This window comes from Lithobates pipiens, unplaced genomic scaffold, assembly GCF_037356315.1.
Source record: "Lithobates pipiens isolate NorthernLeopardFrog02 unplaced genomic scaffold, aLitPip1_a1.2 Scaffold_19, whole genome shotgun sequence".
Taxonomy (NCBI): domain Eukaryota; kingdom Metazoa; phylum Chordata; class Amphibia; order Anura; family Ranidae; genus Lithobates; species Lithobates pipiens.
Window position 1 is genome coordinate 538,891,135 of NW_027507764.1, and position 17,644 is coordinate 538,908,778.

General features: G+C 38.7%; 1 protein-coding gene across 1 annotated transcript in view; it reads right to left on the reverse strand.

Annotated features, from left to right (window-relative positions):
- Window positions 1-17,644, reverse strand: part of CSMD3 (CUB and Sushi multiple domains 3) — a 1,166,690-nt gene that overhangs the window by 361,454 nt on the left and 787,592 nt on the right. The window lies entirely within an intron of this gene.

Sequence of the window (17,644 nt, forward strand, 5' to 3'; positions counted from 1 at the left end):
GTTTATTTCCTGCGTATCTCAGGAGCATTACTACCTCAGGTCTGCAGTGGATTCCGGAGGTAACATTTCATGGGCTTTAATTGCAGAACTGTGGGTATTATGTTTTCCTAAAAGTGAATTGTTAAGTTACTTTTTTGCCTTGACTGGTCAGTTTATGAATTCTGAACTTGTTTGGGTAGTGTGTGCTGTACATACAATATTCTGGCCCTTAAAGGATATTTTAACCCAAGAACAAAATGTTATTATATTGCAGCGTAATGTGGTATTAAACCCAAAACCAAAAATGTATTATATTGCAGCTTACCAATCATTAGACGTGGTGGCTACATCAGTTTTTCTTTTATTTGGCTTTTTCCCCTCTGTCACCTGGTGATCTGGCCAGCAACACATCTCCTGTATTAGTGAGATCTAACTCTGGCTGAATGAGCACATGAGGACAGCAACATTGTCAGTCTGGGGGGAGGGCAGTGTTAAATGTATGAGCAGATTTAGATGCACTAAAAATGTAAGCCAAACTCCAGTTTTTTGCATGAAAAAATAAAACTGATCACTTTAATCACCCCTGCCAGTGTTAAAGTGGTTGTAAACCCCTCTGTGCAACTTGTACCCATAGGTAAGCCTGTAATAAGGCTTACCTATACAGTAGGTACTGTAAATATCTCCTAAACATTCGCCGTTTAGGAGATATTTACCATGCAGTGTGCCGATGATGTAATCGGTGCATGTGCTGTGTAGAAACGACCCTCTGTGCTGTTTCTTCACTAGCAAGTGCCATGACTGATGGCTCCCATGTGCATGTGAAAGAGTGAGGTCACGCAACTCCGGCCAATCACAGAGACGACCCTGGAAGGAAGAGGGGCGAAGATGGATGTGGCCACCAGCGTGGACGGTGCAGGATTCGTTTGCAGGTAAGTGCCACATAATGGGCTAGTATGCGATACTAGCCCATTATGCTTTTACTTTGCAGGGGAGAAAAGATGAAGTAAAACTCATTAGGGTTTACTTCATCTATGTAAATTGATATATTTTGCTGGATAGCTTGAGCTTGTAAAAAAAAAAAACACCAGAATTTTACTTTGCAGATCACTGGATGAAAATAGAAGAAAGAAAGCCTAAAAAAAGGAAACCGAAAAACTCTTAGCCCTTGTACACACGGTTGGAGATTCTGTCAGAATGTTTCCTATCGGAGCATTTTGTCGGATATTCCGACTGTGTGTGGTCTGCATCGGACTGTTTCCGTCTGAATATCCGTCGGGCCAACTTTTCCAACTTGCCGGAAATATTTTCCGACAAAATGCTCCTATCGGACATACTCCGATCATGTGTAGCCTACTCCGATGGACAAAGTGCCACGCATGCTCAGATCAAATTCCTAGACCAAAGTTATTGGCTACTAGCCTGAACGTAGTCCCGTCGTAACGAAATAACATCATCACGTTATGTACAATCTGATTTTCCAACAACTTAGTCCAACCGTGTGTATGCAACATCACTTTCAGATCTCTTCCGGAAATTAATCCGTCGGAATTACTCTGACGGATTTGGTTGTCGGAATCTCCGACTGTGTGTACAAGGGCTTAGAAATCCAAAGTTGTTATTGTTCAACTGGTTACAACAAGCATGTCAAAAGACAGTCAATATGTTTCAGGGGCCCCACAATCCCCTTCATCATGGCTCATAGTCCTAACCAGACTGATCTGCAGGTAGAGAATTTTATAAGCAACAGACAGTACTGATGTTCACTGTAGAAGTGGCAAGGCAAGTACTTTAAACATTCTGTCATTTCACCCAGTCCTGTTGAAAGTGGGATTGTGTGGCCCCCAAAACACATTGGCTGTCTTTTACATTGCATGTTGCAGCTAGTTTATGTTCTGGTGACACTGCTGACAGCCCTTGGATCATTTATTTTATCTATTCCTGATTACTTTTGGATACTTGTTACTGCAATGATAGAAACGCCACCATTTGCCCCCTGATGAAGAAGCAGAATTAGAATCCCCTTGGGTTCCACATGACTCATATAAAAATTTATTGATTTGATCGTTTCAAATTGAAAAAAATTGGTAAATTCAAAGAAAATTTGAAGAAAATTACGAAAACGAATTCAGAAAACGAATTGAATGAATCAACTGAATTTAACTTAACGAAATAACTCGATTAACTCGATTAACAAATCAAACATCAAATCAAACATTTTTTTTGTCATACACATGTCTAGTGTGGGGTTCCCCTTAAAATCTATACCAAGCCAGAAATGTCTGCTATAGACTGGGGGGCACACCATTTTTTCTTTATTTTTTTTAAAATAGCAATCGAGAGTTACATTAAAGTTTTATTTGACTCGTTTTTTTCTTTAAGAATGTCATTTTTGCTGCAGTGTTATAAAACACGCTGCAGCAAAAGTGCATGCTACAGATGTGTCACTTTACAGGCAGCCTATGGGGGCCCCCAGGCACTATATTTAAGGCTACTTTCACACTGAAAGCATCCGGCGTTAGCAGTAAAGTGGCACTATTTTTACAGAGCTTTACTGTCATGTTCACTGTGTTTTTCAGCCACTAGCGGGCGATGAAAGGGTAAAAAATGCTTTTCAGGTGCTTCGGCAGTGCTGTATACAGCACTTCTAAACCACCCCAAAGATGCTGCTTGCAGGACTTTTTCTAATGTCCTGCAAGCGCACCGCCCCAGTGTGAAAGCACTTGGGCTTTCACACTAAGGAGGCATGGGAGGCATTTTTCAGACACTTTACGTGTGCTATTTCTAGCACTAAAACACCTTAAAGATGCCTCCGTGTGAAAGGGGTCTAAAGGAATTTTTCAATTTTATTGTTGCACTTTAAGTATCAATAAAATCACTGCTCCTGAAAACACAATTGTTTTTTTTTTTTTTTATGTTTGTATTGATACATGTCACCAGTAGTAGCAGTACCCAGACCCCTATACTCCTTCAATGGCCAATTACTTGCATATACACCTTCAAAATGGGCCCTTTTGATTTTCCTGTTTGGCTCCCATAGACTTCAATTCAGGTTAGAACTTTCCCCTGTTCAGAAGTTCTGCTGTGAACTGAATAGGGGGTGTTTGTCCCATCTCTAGTGATAACCATAGAACATATGTGGTATATGGTGGTTTCTATTATTTGTGCAAATGTGTCAGCCCAACAAACGTCATATGTTGGTGTTTTATGACAAGTTTTTATTAAAGATTTTTTTATATATATATATATATATATATATATATATATATATATATATATATATATATATATATATATATATATATATATATATATATATATATATATATATAATTTTTATTTTTTATTTTTTGATGCCTAAAAACCCCCGTTAATAATTTTTGAATATGTGTTGTCTAAAGTTCAGCTGGAAGCTGCATGGTAAGTACAAACTTGTATACTAATCTGAATGAAGTTTTGTTTGGCCATGCAGTTTCCAGCTATCATATTCTGTTAACCTCAGGAAAAAATTTCTTGCCAGTGACCTATGACCTTCAAAGACTTTCAAAGAAATATTTCATCATGCTAAAAAATACTTTAGATGTTACAAAATGTATATTCCAAACAATTGTTTTTAGGTTTGCTGCCAATACATATCCCGATTATTATAAATTAAACTGGAGCAGTAATCAGACTGGCTAAGATTTGCTCATGAAAATAAGGAATAAAAAAAATCAACGAGAGCTAAAATAAATGTAATTATTTCAATAATGAGATCTTTTGGTATTTTAGGTAATTTTTTTTTTTTTAAACCAGACCAACAAAAGTAAATAGAAATTTCTAAAAACCAGATTTTTTTTATTGAGAATCAAATATAACAGGAGGTGTAGATGTGTAGACTTTGTCAAAGATCTTCCCTTTATGGTAAGCATTACATTTCTATATTAATTTTCATTATTCTAGTGTATTATAGATCTGTGCTTTCCTGAAAACGACTTCCTGCATCTAATATAAATTAATTCGATATCTCTTGAGGTTTGCTTCCCTTTGGCTTCAAAGTCTATCACCTGCCCTGGCATTTCTTTATATCTACTAAGGATAAGCTCAACTTTCCTAAAATAATATATACATTTATTTTATCATTAATATACATCACTGGGTCTCTACCTTTTTCATGTTTGGGCTGCTTGGCAACTTTGTAGAAGTCGACTATCTCTACAAAAGGAAGTTACAAATGATAGAAACCAGATATAAAACTACAAAGCTTATCCTTATTGAAATACATAATTATACTATTTTGGTTATAGCAAAACAGTCACCTTTGAGAATATAAACCCACAAAAATGTCATGATTTGAGATCTATGCCTAGCACAGTTATCTCACTTTCCAGACAGGAAGTGAAGGGAAATCTCCCTAATGGGACACAGGCAGCAAAAACCAAATTCCCTAAGTCAGGTCAATCTTTGAATCAAACAATAGTGACAGAAATGTCTCATTTCCAACAATTCAGATGCTTCCTAAGTTTAAAGAAAATCTTACAATATTGTTCTTACATTTTAAGCTAAATTCCAGGCAAAATTATAATTTAATTAAGTTTCATATGAATTTAAAAATTATTATTTTAATTTTTACATATAGCTTTTATAAGCATATAACATACCGTATATTAGCTTCCTGTCAACCCCTGTAAAAATGTTTATTAAGTAGCAGCCCTACTGCAAGGGCATTTTTTTCTGATGCCCCATGTGGGGCTCTTACCCCTTCGCGCCGACCGTATGCAAATTTGCAGTAATGGCTTGAAGGAGTTATACTGGGGTGATGCTTGAAGCTGCATACTGTTTTTTAGAGCCAGAGGTTGGCTTTTTAGTGATAACAACTGATGCGGTTAAAAGCCACTGGGCTGTTATCCTAAAGGAGCGACGTCCCAACGCCGCTTTCCGCCATTCTTACAGGGCTCACCATACTACCAGGAGACCCGAGCCACCAGCCAACACATCTGGATTCAGCTTTGATTGGGTCTCCAATGTAAAATCTTGGCAGCGACGTCACGTTTGGCGCTGATTTAAAAAAAATATTACAGCATTCAGAACAGCCGATTCTGGCGATCTGAGTACTTTTAAGTGCAAAGTAGGGATTGGGGGTCTTTTAAACCCACAATCCCTCCATAAAGTGTACCTGTCACCAACCAGGATAATTAGGGAACCATACACCTAGGTACAGATAGGAAGTCCCCTTTAAAGCAACAGGAACCTGATTACTCCAGCTGCAGATTTGTATGTCCTTGCTCATGCAGCAATTACCTGCATATAATTGACCCTGGACACAGACTGTCTGCATCCATTGCTGATCATCCGCATGTAATTGCTGCATGAGTGAGAACATGCGAATGCCCATGACTAGCTGCAGGCACTGTCGGGCTCCCATTGCTTTAAAGGGGGCTTCCTGTCTGTACCTACTCATATGAGTTTACATGAAGTCTCCTGTGGGAGACTTCACGAGCATGAATGGGGCCTTATCCCACATGGGATATGCAATGCCGGAGCGTTATGCTGAACCTTAAAGCCCCATACACACAATCAGACATTCTGCCAGCAAAAGTCGGATGTGAGCTTTTGGTCATAAATTCGGACCATCTGTATGCTCCATCGGACTTTTGCTGGCAGGATTCCAGCCAGCAAAATATTGAGAGCAGGTTCCGATTGGAAATTCCGATCGTCTGTACAAATTCCGACATGCAAAATTCCTACGAATGCTCGGAAACAATTTGACACATGCTCGGAATCATTGAACTTAATTTTTTTCCGCTGCAGTGTTGTACGACACCACATTCTTGACAGTCAAAAGTTCAGGAAATTTTTGTGTGACCATGTGTATGCAAGCCAAGCTTGAGCGAATTCAACCATCCAAGTTTTTTCAAATGCAAAATCCGCTCGTGTGTATGGGGCATTACACTGTTTTACATATTATTCCCTGATGAGATAGAGACAGGAAAAAAATGATAGGGGTCCTAACCAATTCTTAGGTTGGTCATACACTGATCAAAATCTTTACGGAACTGTCTGATTTTGTGTTATAGTCCATCTTGAAAGAAGTCGATGGTTCAATTAAATTATGTTGAAGGGAAGCAAAGCATTTTCCAATCAGCTGCAGCAGCTGGTCAGTGTATTCTACAATGTTCTGATGGAGGCATTCCTCCATCCACCTTATTTGTGGGTATAGCCAGCCTTACTCCTATCCCAAAAAGCTTTGACTTTACATACAATTTAAGTCACTCTCTGCACAAGCCCCTCTAAGCACCTGCATCAACATTCTTCTATCAATTTATACTGTTAAAGATCAATATAAGTACATAACTTGCTAAACATATCTGCGTTGGTGACACTCTCCATGTGCCCTCTCCCACCTGTAACTCTATGGGCCTGATAAACTATGATTGGTGGTTGTGGAGGAAATACATCTGTTGGGTGAAATACCGATAAAAAAAATGTCTGAACCATGGAGCATCTTTCATATGACATGTCACACTTTGGGATTGTGTAACCTTTGGGGCACTAGTTGCATTTTACTTTTCAAATGCTTCAACTTCACCAATTATTTGGTCCATAAATCAGTTTTCCATTCAGTAACTCTTGGTGCACCATCAATAGTTTATCAGTCCCTATGTGTGTAGCTCATCTTCTTCTCCATCATCAGTCCCTCCCGTTACAAACTGATTTTAGCTTTTTGCTGGTATATGGCAACTCAGTATGAAGACAAAATTGCATCATGTATGGATTTGGGATTTGTATTGTATTTTTTTTTTTTTTTTAGAAAAACATGAAATGAACCAAAAGGTTGTTGTTATACAATTGTCCCCTTAAAAGATTTTTATTTAGCTAAAAATCAATTTACAGTAACAAATTGAAAAAGCAAGCATTGTTGTTAAAATGCAGTCAAACCTTTATCTTCTAGCAATTTAGCACTGTTAGAAACAAGCCTTTTAAATAAAGTCAAACAAATAACTGCCAAGAAAATAGAAATGATGTGTCATAAACAGGAGGAACAGAGCAAAGGAGGCAAGTAATAACCTTCTACCCAGGCCCAGCTATTCCGCCTGCTTTCATTAGTCTAAAAAAACAAGATTGATGTGTTGCTTTGTCATTAGCATCACAAGGCAATGTATCACTGCTTCGGACCAGCATTATCAACTCTTTCAAATGCCTGTTTTAAATGCAGGGAGACTCCAGGAATTTGTAGAGCAATACAACTTAACCCTGTAAAGATTACGGCAGCAATGTCTTGTGCCATGCATAATTGATCTTATCAGTGGGAGGTAGAATGGCTATAAAATCAGTGGCATTAAAATGTTTAAATAATTACCAGCAAAAGCTGTGTCAGATGATTGATGACTGATATCTGTAAGTGAAACAATCCGGGGGACGCCTGAGACACAGAGCAATTTAATGTAGGCTCTTCTATACTTCATTTAAAACACAGATCAAGCTCTATCTGATCCTAGTGGTATATATTACTGCTGGATTGATAAATAATTGGATTTGAATCTCTTATTTCATTATACAAAACAGGACATCATATAATGAATGATTACATTTGCTGCTTTCATGGAGCTGGAGAAGCGGGAAGAGTGGTGAGATGCACATGGTTTATCAACAAAAAGCGCCATGCACTACGCTCAAGAAATCATTGTTGCATATTCTACAACTCCAGGCAGCATGGAAAATTATTCTTGGCACTGCTAATGCAATCTAGTAAACAATGCCTTTCTTTCCTAAATGAAAAGCACTTTCCAAACTTACTTTGATTAAATAACTTTAGGATAACATGGAAATTGTTGTCTCTTGCCAGCCAATTCAGTGTGGCTGTGCAGCTCTGGAGTAAAGCTAGCAGGAAATTGCCCAGGGGCAGTAAGTTAACACAGTATATTGTTGAATGACTAGAAATGTTTTGGCCCGTTAGGGATTAGGTATCTTAGACCCCTTTCACACTGAGGGTGTTTTGCAGGCGCTATAGTGTTTAAAATAGCACCTGCAATCCACCCTTAAACAGCTGTTCCATTGTCTCCAGTGTGAAAGCCCGAGGGCTTTCATACTGGAACGGTGCGCTGGTAGCGCATCAAGAAAAGTCCTGCCAGCAGCTTCTTTGAAGCGGTGAAGGAGCGGTGTGTTTACTGCTTCTCCACCACACCTGCCCATTGAAATCCATGGAGCAGCGTGGTTATACCTTGTACACACGGTCGGACATTCCGATGGACAATATCCGATAGGACCGTGTTGTCGGATAATCCGACAGTGTGTGGGCTCCATCGGACTGTTTCCGTCGGAGTATCCGACGGACCAAGTTTTCCAGCTGGGCTATAAAATTTTCCAGCAACATGATCCGATCGGACTTTGTCCGATCATGTGTAGAGAATTCCGATCAGACAAAGTGCCACGCATGCTCAGATCAAATTCCTAGACTAAAGCTATTGTCTACTAGCCTGAATGTAGTCCCGTCCTAACGAAATAACGTCATCACGTTAAGTATGATCGGATTTTCTGACAACTTTGTCCGACTGTGTGTATGCAACAGTTTCGGACAAAATCCGACAGATTTGGTTGTCGGAATGTCCGACCGTGTGTACAAGCGCTTAGACATACAAGTACTAAGTGAAGCACGGAATAGGCCCAGAAACTTCTTACTTAGGAATTTGAATCCAAAGGTTTATGTCTTTCAGTTTATGGTATATTGGCGTCGCATGTTTCCTCATTGGTCATTTGTCTACAAAACTTTTTGTAAATGCTACGTTTGCAAAAAAAATAAAAAAAATGTTTAACATAATATGCATTATATTTAGAGATGAGCTCAGATGTGTTCTAATCCTAGACTGAATCCATCTGAGCAAGCCCGCCATGAAGCTGTCACCTGTACTGGGTCAGTCCTCTGGAGCACAGGCACTCTATGCCACACAGCTGCACATATACCAGGGACGAGTATATGTGCAGGTTTGGGAATGCCTTGGCCACTTGCTTCAGTACAGTGACAACTTCTTGGCAAGCTCACTCAGGCGGTCTCAGCCTAGGATCAGAACACATCTGAGCTTGTCTCTAATAATAATGTGAAGTTTAGCATACCTGGGCTGCAGACTCATTGGCTTTGGATTAGGTGTACTCAAAACACCAGATTACCTGTAAGCAGTTGTTCTTGCATTACAGAGTGGCCTGGTGGACTCAAGCAATACTTAGATTCAAATAAAAATATATATACGGGCAGCTGCATCCCATGTATAAAGTAATTCTAAGTAGAATCAGCACAAGTAACCTTCATCAAAATGCAATGTTCTTTATGATTTCATCCAGCATGTTATCGTAAGCCACTTTGTGTGATGACAACATCACCTACCTTTTCAAATCCTATGAGCCTGAGATTGGGTATGGAGCAAGGTGGGGGATTATAAGCAGTGAGCAATGCCTGCCAAGCTGAAATGGAGAGTACACTTTGTGTGGTTTTAAAACTGCAGGGGTTTGTAGGTGTGCATTTAGTGTGCAAAACAAGGGGTTAACAGTGCTCTGGTAGAAGTGGCAGTTAGTGATTACAGTTTAAATGTGAAACTTCTTTATTGCATAGTTACATTGGTCTGACTTGGACTAATGTAAGTATGCATATTTCATACCTAAGGGACTGCTGTTGAATGTAAAAATCACTTTATTATTCGCTTTATTACTACCACAGTGTTCACTACAATCTTCCAGGTCCTGTGCCTTCTGCATAGTGACCTAGGGGATCACTTGACATTTCCACAATTCACAGAATGCCTTGTATGTTTTTGGTGACTATAAGGAAGTCTCTGATTTGATGAGGTGGATCTCATGATGTCACCACCCTGTCTCTGCACCTCTTCCAATCAGAGAACACCCTAAATTCATTTAAAAAAGTACAAGGTGTTCTGTGAATGGTAGTGCAGAGAGTGCAACCCCCTGTGGTCACTATTCAGATAGGAAACAGCTTGGCACAGGATCCAAAAGTATGGAGCTATCATTGTGGTAGCAGTAACTACTACAATGATTGTCAGCCTCCACAGTGGCCCCTCAAGTATAATAAAAAGGATGCAGAATTTGACAGCAAATCAAGGAAGGTGATGATAGGCTTTTATTTTCATATTCACATGACATCATCCAGAGCAGTGATTGTGAACTTATGAGCAAAAGGGGCGTTTAAAGACACAAAAGGGGCACACAGAATGTACAATATATGGAATGCTTGAGAGGACTGCAGATCTAATAAAGGAAATGAAGGTCAGAGAGTGTGGACATGCTACATTTTTGGCTGGGGATATGCTGCAGAAGACAACAGGAAACTGGGTACATGTTAAATGAGGCTAGTAGAGGTGCTATTCCCCCAATCAATGCTTCCACTACAGACTGATGAGGTCTGAGGACCACACATCATATGCCAAAGGGCCACATGTGGCCCTCAGGCCACAGTTTGGGCACCAGGGATCTACATGGTTAAGGCATGAGAACCATTCCCTAAGAGTATATACAGTGAACTTCCATTCACCTTATAAAAAACATCATCCTTGCTTTCAGAACACATTAGTGGTATCCTGGATACACCGTGATGTCACAATCTATGCATGGAAGTTCCATCATGCCTCTCAGCTATAGAGAATGGATGGGATTGTATGCTTATTCCTTCAACAATGATGGAAACATGAACAGTTTGCACAATACATGTCTCTTAATACGTAATGCTGGATTTGATCAGTAATGAAGCATTATAACCAACAGCAATAACTAGAAGTTGCTAATTACTGGAAGTTCAAGTTGCTGGGATTTTAAAGGTTCGATCATCAGATTTTATAACAAGAAATAAAGTTTAAGATTTTAATCTTTTTTTCATCACACCAGGTAATTAATTTCATTCTTATTGCCATGCAATTTATATGCAGACTATAGTGCTGTGGTTTTGACTTTGTTGCAAAATACAGTAAAAAAAAAAAAATGCAGAAATCAAGGTTCGAAAATTACTTGCCAGTCATATGGAGGCAAACAATAAAAATAACATTTACCAATTTGGGATGTCATGTCCTTTTCTAACCTCCACAATATTAAAATGGGTACAGTATAAATGATAAAGCAACAGGAGCATAAACCTTAGATCTCAAGGCCAGCAAAGCCACATCAGTGATGCTCAGTGGTATTTGTTTTGCTCCCATTTCTTTAAAGCAGACCTACACTCCCATACTGACTGAGGTTCTGTGCCGCTGCTGCTACCCTATCCAATTTGGCTCTTGATTTTTTTTATTTTTTATTACTTAAAGTGGAAGTAAACTCACCTATCGTTTTCAGCCAAGGAAGCTGCCATCTTTGCCTCTGTTTAATCTTCAACTGCTATGGTGCTGCACATGTGATTCGTTATGACACCAGCCATTGGATGGTTTGATAGTTTGGCTGAGAGCACAGCCAATGTGCAGTTAGCATTCCCGGAATGCCTTTTTTTTTAACCGTTTAAATCGATGAGTTTACTTCCACTTTAAGACCCAGCCCTGCCCTCCTGTTTCCTTCACCTAGGCAAGAATGACGTGTCCCTGCTGCCTTCACAGGGACTCCATGTTACATATCTCAGGAGTCTGCAGGAGTGAGGAATCACAGTGGCCAGTGGGCAGAGCTTCAGTCATGCAGAGCTTCTGAACCAGGAAAAGGGAGTTGGCTTCTGATGATGAAGGAGGACCAAGTTGGCAGTTTGGGATCTGAGCTGCTGCCCCTGATCAGTGGATCACAGCAATACAATGTTGAATCCACTGGGCAGGTGAGTAGTGACTGAAGCTCCTCTTTAACATCAGGGGCTGACATTACACATTTGCTGACAGGACATGCTTGTGTTGTATATTTACTGACACCAAAAATTAGAAAAAAAAATACAGCATGAGAGACTGCCAATGTGGCAACGTGCAAAATGTTGAGAGTTTGGTCTCACCAATTTTGCCCCACATTTTGTTGCTTATGTTGTAAAATAAAAAAGTTTGCAGTGTAATTTTTATTAGCCTCAGAGGCTAGCAGCATCATACAAAATACAAAATGTACATTTGGCACTGAATTAAAGATTTTTGATTCCAAATATATACTTGTATGATATTAAAAAAGTTTATTCATATTAAATATTTATGTTTACTGTGTATTCCAAAGGCTGTTTTTGTTAACATGTGACCAGCAGCAGAAGACTAGAAGCGGCTGCTGCTTATGTTTCCCTACAGACAGGCTGGGAAATAGCTGGGTCATGTGACAACTTTATATAAATTGAGAAAAAAGTACTTAATTTTTTTTTTTTTATTAAAATAATTACCATCATAGTGCCATCATCCATATATACTGTATAAAGAGAAGGGATAATGTAAATTAAACTCTATAATATGAGCTATCTGGACCTGTCATATACAGTCATCAAAAGTGACGACTATGCCCACCCTTTTTGTGCCCTCCTCTATTCATTAAATCTCCACTGTAGTTTCCAGCAGTGAAAAGCACTCCATGAATTGAGGAAGTGGACCTTTCATTCATCGCCTCGTACTACTGTTACTTTAATCTTATAATGCTCCAACTCTGCATGTTTGAAACAACATTTTGACCTTCTGTAAAACTATTCATTGACTGGACTTTTTTAATGGCTATTTTTTTTTTTTTTTTTTTTAAGCATTTCATTGGAAAGCAGAAGTGGTTCAGCCGAGGACAATGTGATTAAGCATTTTTAATTAAATGCAATGGATTGTATTAATATATTTTTTGCATGAGATGCTTAGGAAGTCCCTTTAAAGAATAGAGTGAAAAATAAATGCTTTTTTTATTAGAAAAGCAAAAATGCTTTTGCTTCTGGCAAAATATAATACTGATATCCGAACGGAAGAGCATTAGTAGCTTGCCAGATATATTAGAGGTCAAAGAAGACGTTCTGCAAACACTTTCCTTTTTTGAGATTACTCATCTGAGAAGGAACATTGGTCCATCACAGAATACCAACAAAAATAAAGTGTCACTACAAAGTCATCCCTTTGCTATTTTATAGTTATTTTAAATGTGTTTTTCTGCCTGTCTCCCAAATTACACCCATTGACCTGTTTGCTGCGATGCCATGCAGCCCATTCCTCATGTTGGCTAGCCCAATCATTTTTGTTATTTTTCACTTTTGTTTTTCATTTTCCACAATTTTTTACTTTGCTTTAAAAGGTAACCCTCCCCCCACTCTTCAACAAAGCATACATTTTCTGAAAACACAATGCCCGTAAAGTTAAAATATGACATTACTGATTTGTTTACATCCCATGATAGTTGTGCAAATGTTTATCAAGTCTAAATTTTAATAAAAAAAATAAAAATAAATCATTATTAGAACACATAGTATAACTTTTAAAATGTTTACTAAATTCAAAAAATAAAACTGTATTCATTTTAATAAATAATTAATATTTAGACATTTAAAATGGTACATTTTTGTAAAAGGGAAAAAACTATAAATAAGTGACTTAAAGGGGTCTATTTCTAAAACATTTATCGGATGAATGTAACACATGTTATGTTCATACTCCACACATTTTGGCTGTCATTTCTGTAATGCCCTGTACACACGACCAGACTTTCCAGCAGACTAGGGTCCGGCGGACTTCTGCTGGAATTCGCCCGGAGTTTCCGGTGGACTTTCTGAACAAACGGACTTGCTAACACATGACTGGACTTTCCGGCAGACTAGGTCCGCTGGAACTCCATCAGGAAGACCGTGGGGGTCCCCCCAAATTCCATACCAGACCCTTATCTGAGCACGCAGCCTGGCCGGTCAGGAAAGGGGGTGGGGACGAGTGAGCATCCCCCCGAGCTGTATCAGGCCACATGCCCTCAACATGGGGTGTAGGTGCTTTGGGGAAGGGGGGTGCCCTGCAGACCCCCCCACCCTAAAGCACCTTGTCCCCATGTTGATGAGGACAAGGGCCTCTTCTTGACAACCCTGGCCGTTGGTTGTCGGGGTCTGCGGGTGGGGGGCTTATCGGAATCCGGGATCCCCCTTTAATAAGGAGGCCCCCAGATTTGAATTCTGGATTTTTTATAAATTAACCCCAAAGTGTATGTTTCGTCAAAATTTTTTTTTCCTTTTACATACACTCGACCTCTGGATGATTTATCCCCCTTCATGATCAGGCCATATTTTTGCGATACCGTACTGTGTTGCTTTAACTGAATATTGCACGGTCATGCAACGCTGTACACAAATAAAATTTATGTTATTTTTTTCCAACAAGTAGAACTTTTCTTTTGTGGTATTTCATCACCTCTGCATTTTTTTTATTTTTTTTTGCGCTATAAACAAAAAAAGACTAACAATTAAAAAAATGTAAAAAACATAAATTTTTCACTTTCTGCTATAAAACATGCAATAACAAATTGAAAAAAATCAAATATCTCCAGAAATTTAGGTCAATATGTATAGTGCCTTGAAAAAGTATTCATACCCCTTGAAATTTTCCACAGTTTGTCAAGTTACAACCAAAAATGTAAATGTATTTTATTGGGATTTTATGTGATAGACCAACACAAAGTGACACATAATTATGAAGTGGAAGGAAAATTATAAATCGTTTTTAACATTTTTTACAAATAAATATGTGAAAAGTGTGGTATGTATTTGTATTCATCCCCCTTTACTTTGACACCCCTAACTAAAATCTAGTGAAACCAATTGCCTTCAGAAGTCACCTAATTAGTAAATAGAGTCCACCTGTGTGTAATTTAATCTCAGTATAAATACAGCTGTTCTGTGAAGCTCTTGGAGGTTTTTTAGAGAACCTTAGTGAACAAACATCACAATGAAGTCCAAGGAACACACCAGACAGGTCAGGGATAAAGTTGTGGAGAAGTTTGAAGTTGGGTTAGGTTATAAAAAAATATCCCAAGCTTTAAACATCTCACAGAGTACTATTCAATCCATCATCGGAAAATGGAAATAGTATGGCACAACTGCAAACGTACCATGTGACCCTGAACACACCATCCCCACCATGAAACATGGTGGTGGCAGCATCATGTTGTGGGGATTCTTCTCTACAGGAGGGACAGGGAAGCTGATCAGAGTTAATGGGAAGATGGATGGAGCCAAACACAGGGCAATCTTCGAAGAAAACCTGTTAGAGTCTGCAAAAGACTTAAGACTGGGGCAGAGGTTCACCTTCTAGCAGGACGATGACCCAAAACATACAGCCAGAGCTACAAAGAAATTATTTAGATCAAAGCATATTTAGGTGTTAGAATGGCTCAGTCAAAGTCCAGGCCTCAATCCAATTGAGAATCTGCGCCAAGACTTGAAATTTGCTGTCCACAGACGCTCTCCATCCAATCTGACAGAGCTTGAGCTATTTTGCAAAAAAAATCACTGTTTAGATGTGCAAAGCTGGTAGAGACACTAACCAATTATGTGCCACATGGTGTTGGTCTGTCTCATGAAATCCCAATAAAATACATTTACGTTTTTGGTTGTAACATGACAATATGTGAAAAAGTTCAAGGGGTATGAATACTTTTTCAAGGCACTGTATTCTGCTGCATATTTTTGGTAAAAAAAAATCCCAATAAGTGTATATTGATTGGTTTGTGCAAAAGTAGTAGTGTCTACAAACTATGGGAAATGTAATTCACTTTTATTTTATTTTTTTACTAGTAATGGTGGTGATCAGTGAGTTATAGCAGGACTGGAATATTTTGGTGGACATTCAGACACTAACTGATACCTTTGACACTTTTTGGGAACCAGTGACACTAATACAGCTAAAAAATATGCACTGTCACTGTACTAATGACACTGGCAGGAAAGCGGTTAACATCAGGGGCACTCAACAGGTTAACTGTGTGCCTATCCAGTGTTTATGCACTGTCACTGTACTAATGACACTGGCAGGAAAGGGGTTAACATCAGGGGCACTAAACAGGTTAACTGTGTGCCTAACCAGTGTTTAACTACACTGTGGGAAGTGCTTTTACTAGGTGAAGAGATGGATTTTATTCCCTGCTTTTCAAGGACACAATTTTCCTCTCTTCCCTCCTGTCAGAACAGCGATCTGCCTTTTTTTTTACATAGGCAGATTGCAGTTTTGTGTCTGTGCAGGTTGATCGATGGGTGCCGGCAAACACTGAGGCCACAGTACCTGCCGAGCAACTCCCACTGTGTGTAATCACACAATGCCTACCCGGAATTGTCAGATCATGTATGTATACATATACGTGATTTTGCACAGAGGTGCTGCCCTGTAGAAGTAAAATTGGTATAGGGTGGACTTTAAGTGGTTAAACAGTTTTTGCCAGTAGTACACAAATTGTATATGTGGCAGCATTGCATGGGGCCTTCCGCTGTGTTATCACAATTATACGTATGGCCAGTGTGGCTGTTTTATGCTGGGTTGGCTCAGTTGCACGCAGTTATGCTTCAGCATTGAGGTAAGTGTGTATGTTTGTTGTTTTTTTTGTTTTTTTTCAAACATCTTCACTTAGTGAAGCTCAATTTACTTCCAATCATGCACAAGAAATTATTGTTTCCTAAATTATTCTGAACATGTTCGGGGGTTTGAATGTAGCAAAAGTTCACTTGGCTAAGCTTTAGTAGATCACACCAGTATCTACAGCAGCCTGTAATTAGGCAGAAAAGTGAAATGTTTTGGAAATAACCCGTGTTCATTAAAGTCTATCTAAGCCCAAGAGTGAACATTTTTTATACTACAGCTTACCAGTTCTTAGCTTACCAGTCCTTAGATGTGGTGGCTGGGTTTTTCCTTTATTTTCACCTGGTAATTCTGTCTCTAACATGCCTCCTGCTTTATGGGGACAACACTCGCTCAAATTACTGTATCTATTGATGGACAGCATTGTCACCCTAGATGAGGTAGTGTGTTAGGACTACAAAAAACCACCCTTAGGTATTTTTTATGTGTACTTATCAAACAGATATAACTAAATTATTTCAATGCTATATTTAACAGACCAAAGGAAGCCAATACGAGATGCTTATTGTGGGGTTACATACAGGTCCTAAGAACAAAAACTGACATTTAAGTTTTAACAGATACTGGAGAGTTAAATAATTCTATCTACTTCGTATATAGACACTGATTGCATTCTTAAATATTTTGTTAAAAGAAAAAAAAAGACATTTTCTTTAGATATTGAAAGTTATTTCTTTGAATATGCCATTGAAAAACAATAAATATGTCCTTATTTGCCATCAAAGAGACATAAGAAATCTACATTGTTTTTTTATGAAAGTTTTCTAGAATAATTGTTTATATTACTTGTAGTCCTGGAATGAACTAAGATTGATATTTGAACAGAACACAATGTCTTAGTCTTGACTACCATCTATTTTTTTTATTTTCTACCGCAATCAACCATATGTCAAATACTATTACGTAAATCAAAGATTGTAGTTAAGATAAAAAAAGAAGAGGAGTTTATTTCATTGGTATGTTGACTCACCTTGGGTATGAAAGTAAGGCAGCCCATTGATGTTCAGCCAATGGGTTCTAATCCTCCCCGCTGATCTACTGTATTCTGACAGTGCGCAGAATTCCCCACTGTCCAAATACACTGATCAGTGCTGCTGGCTATAGCTGACGGTGCTGATCGAGTGAATATTTTACAAGAGGGCTGTTGTACAGAAGTGGATCAGTAGATTCACTTCTGT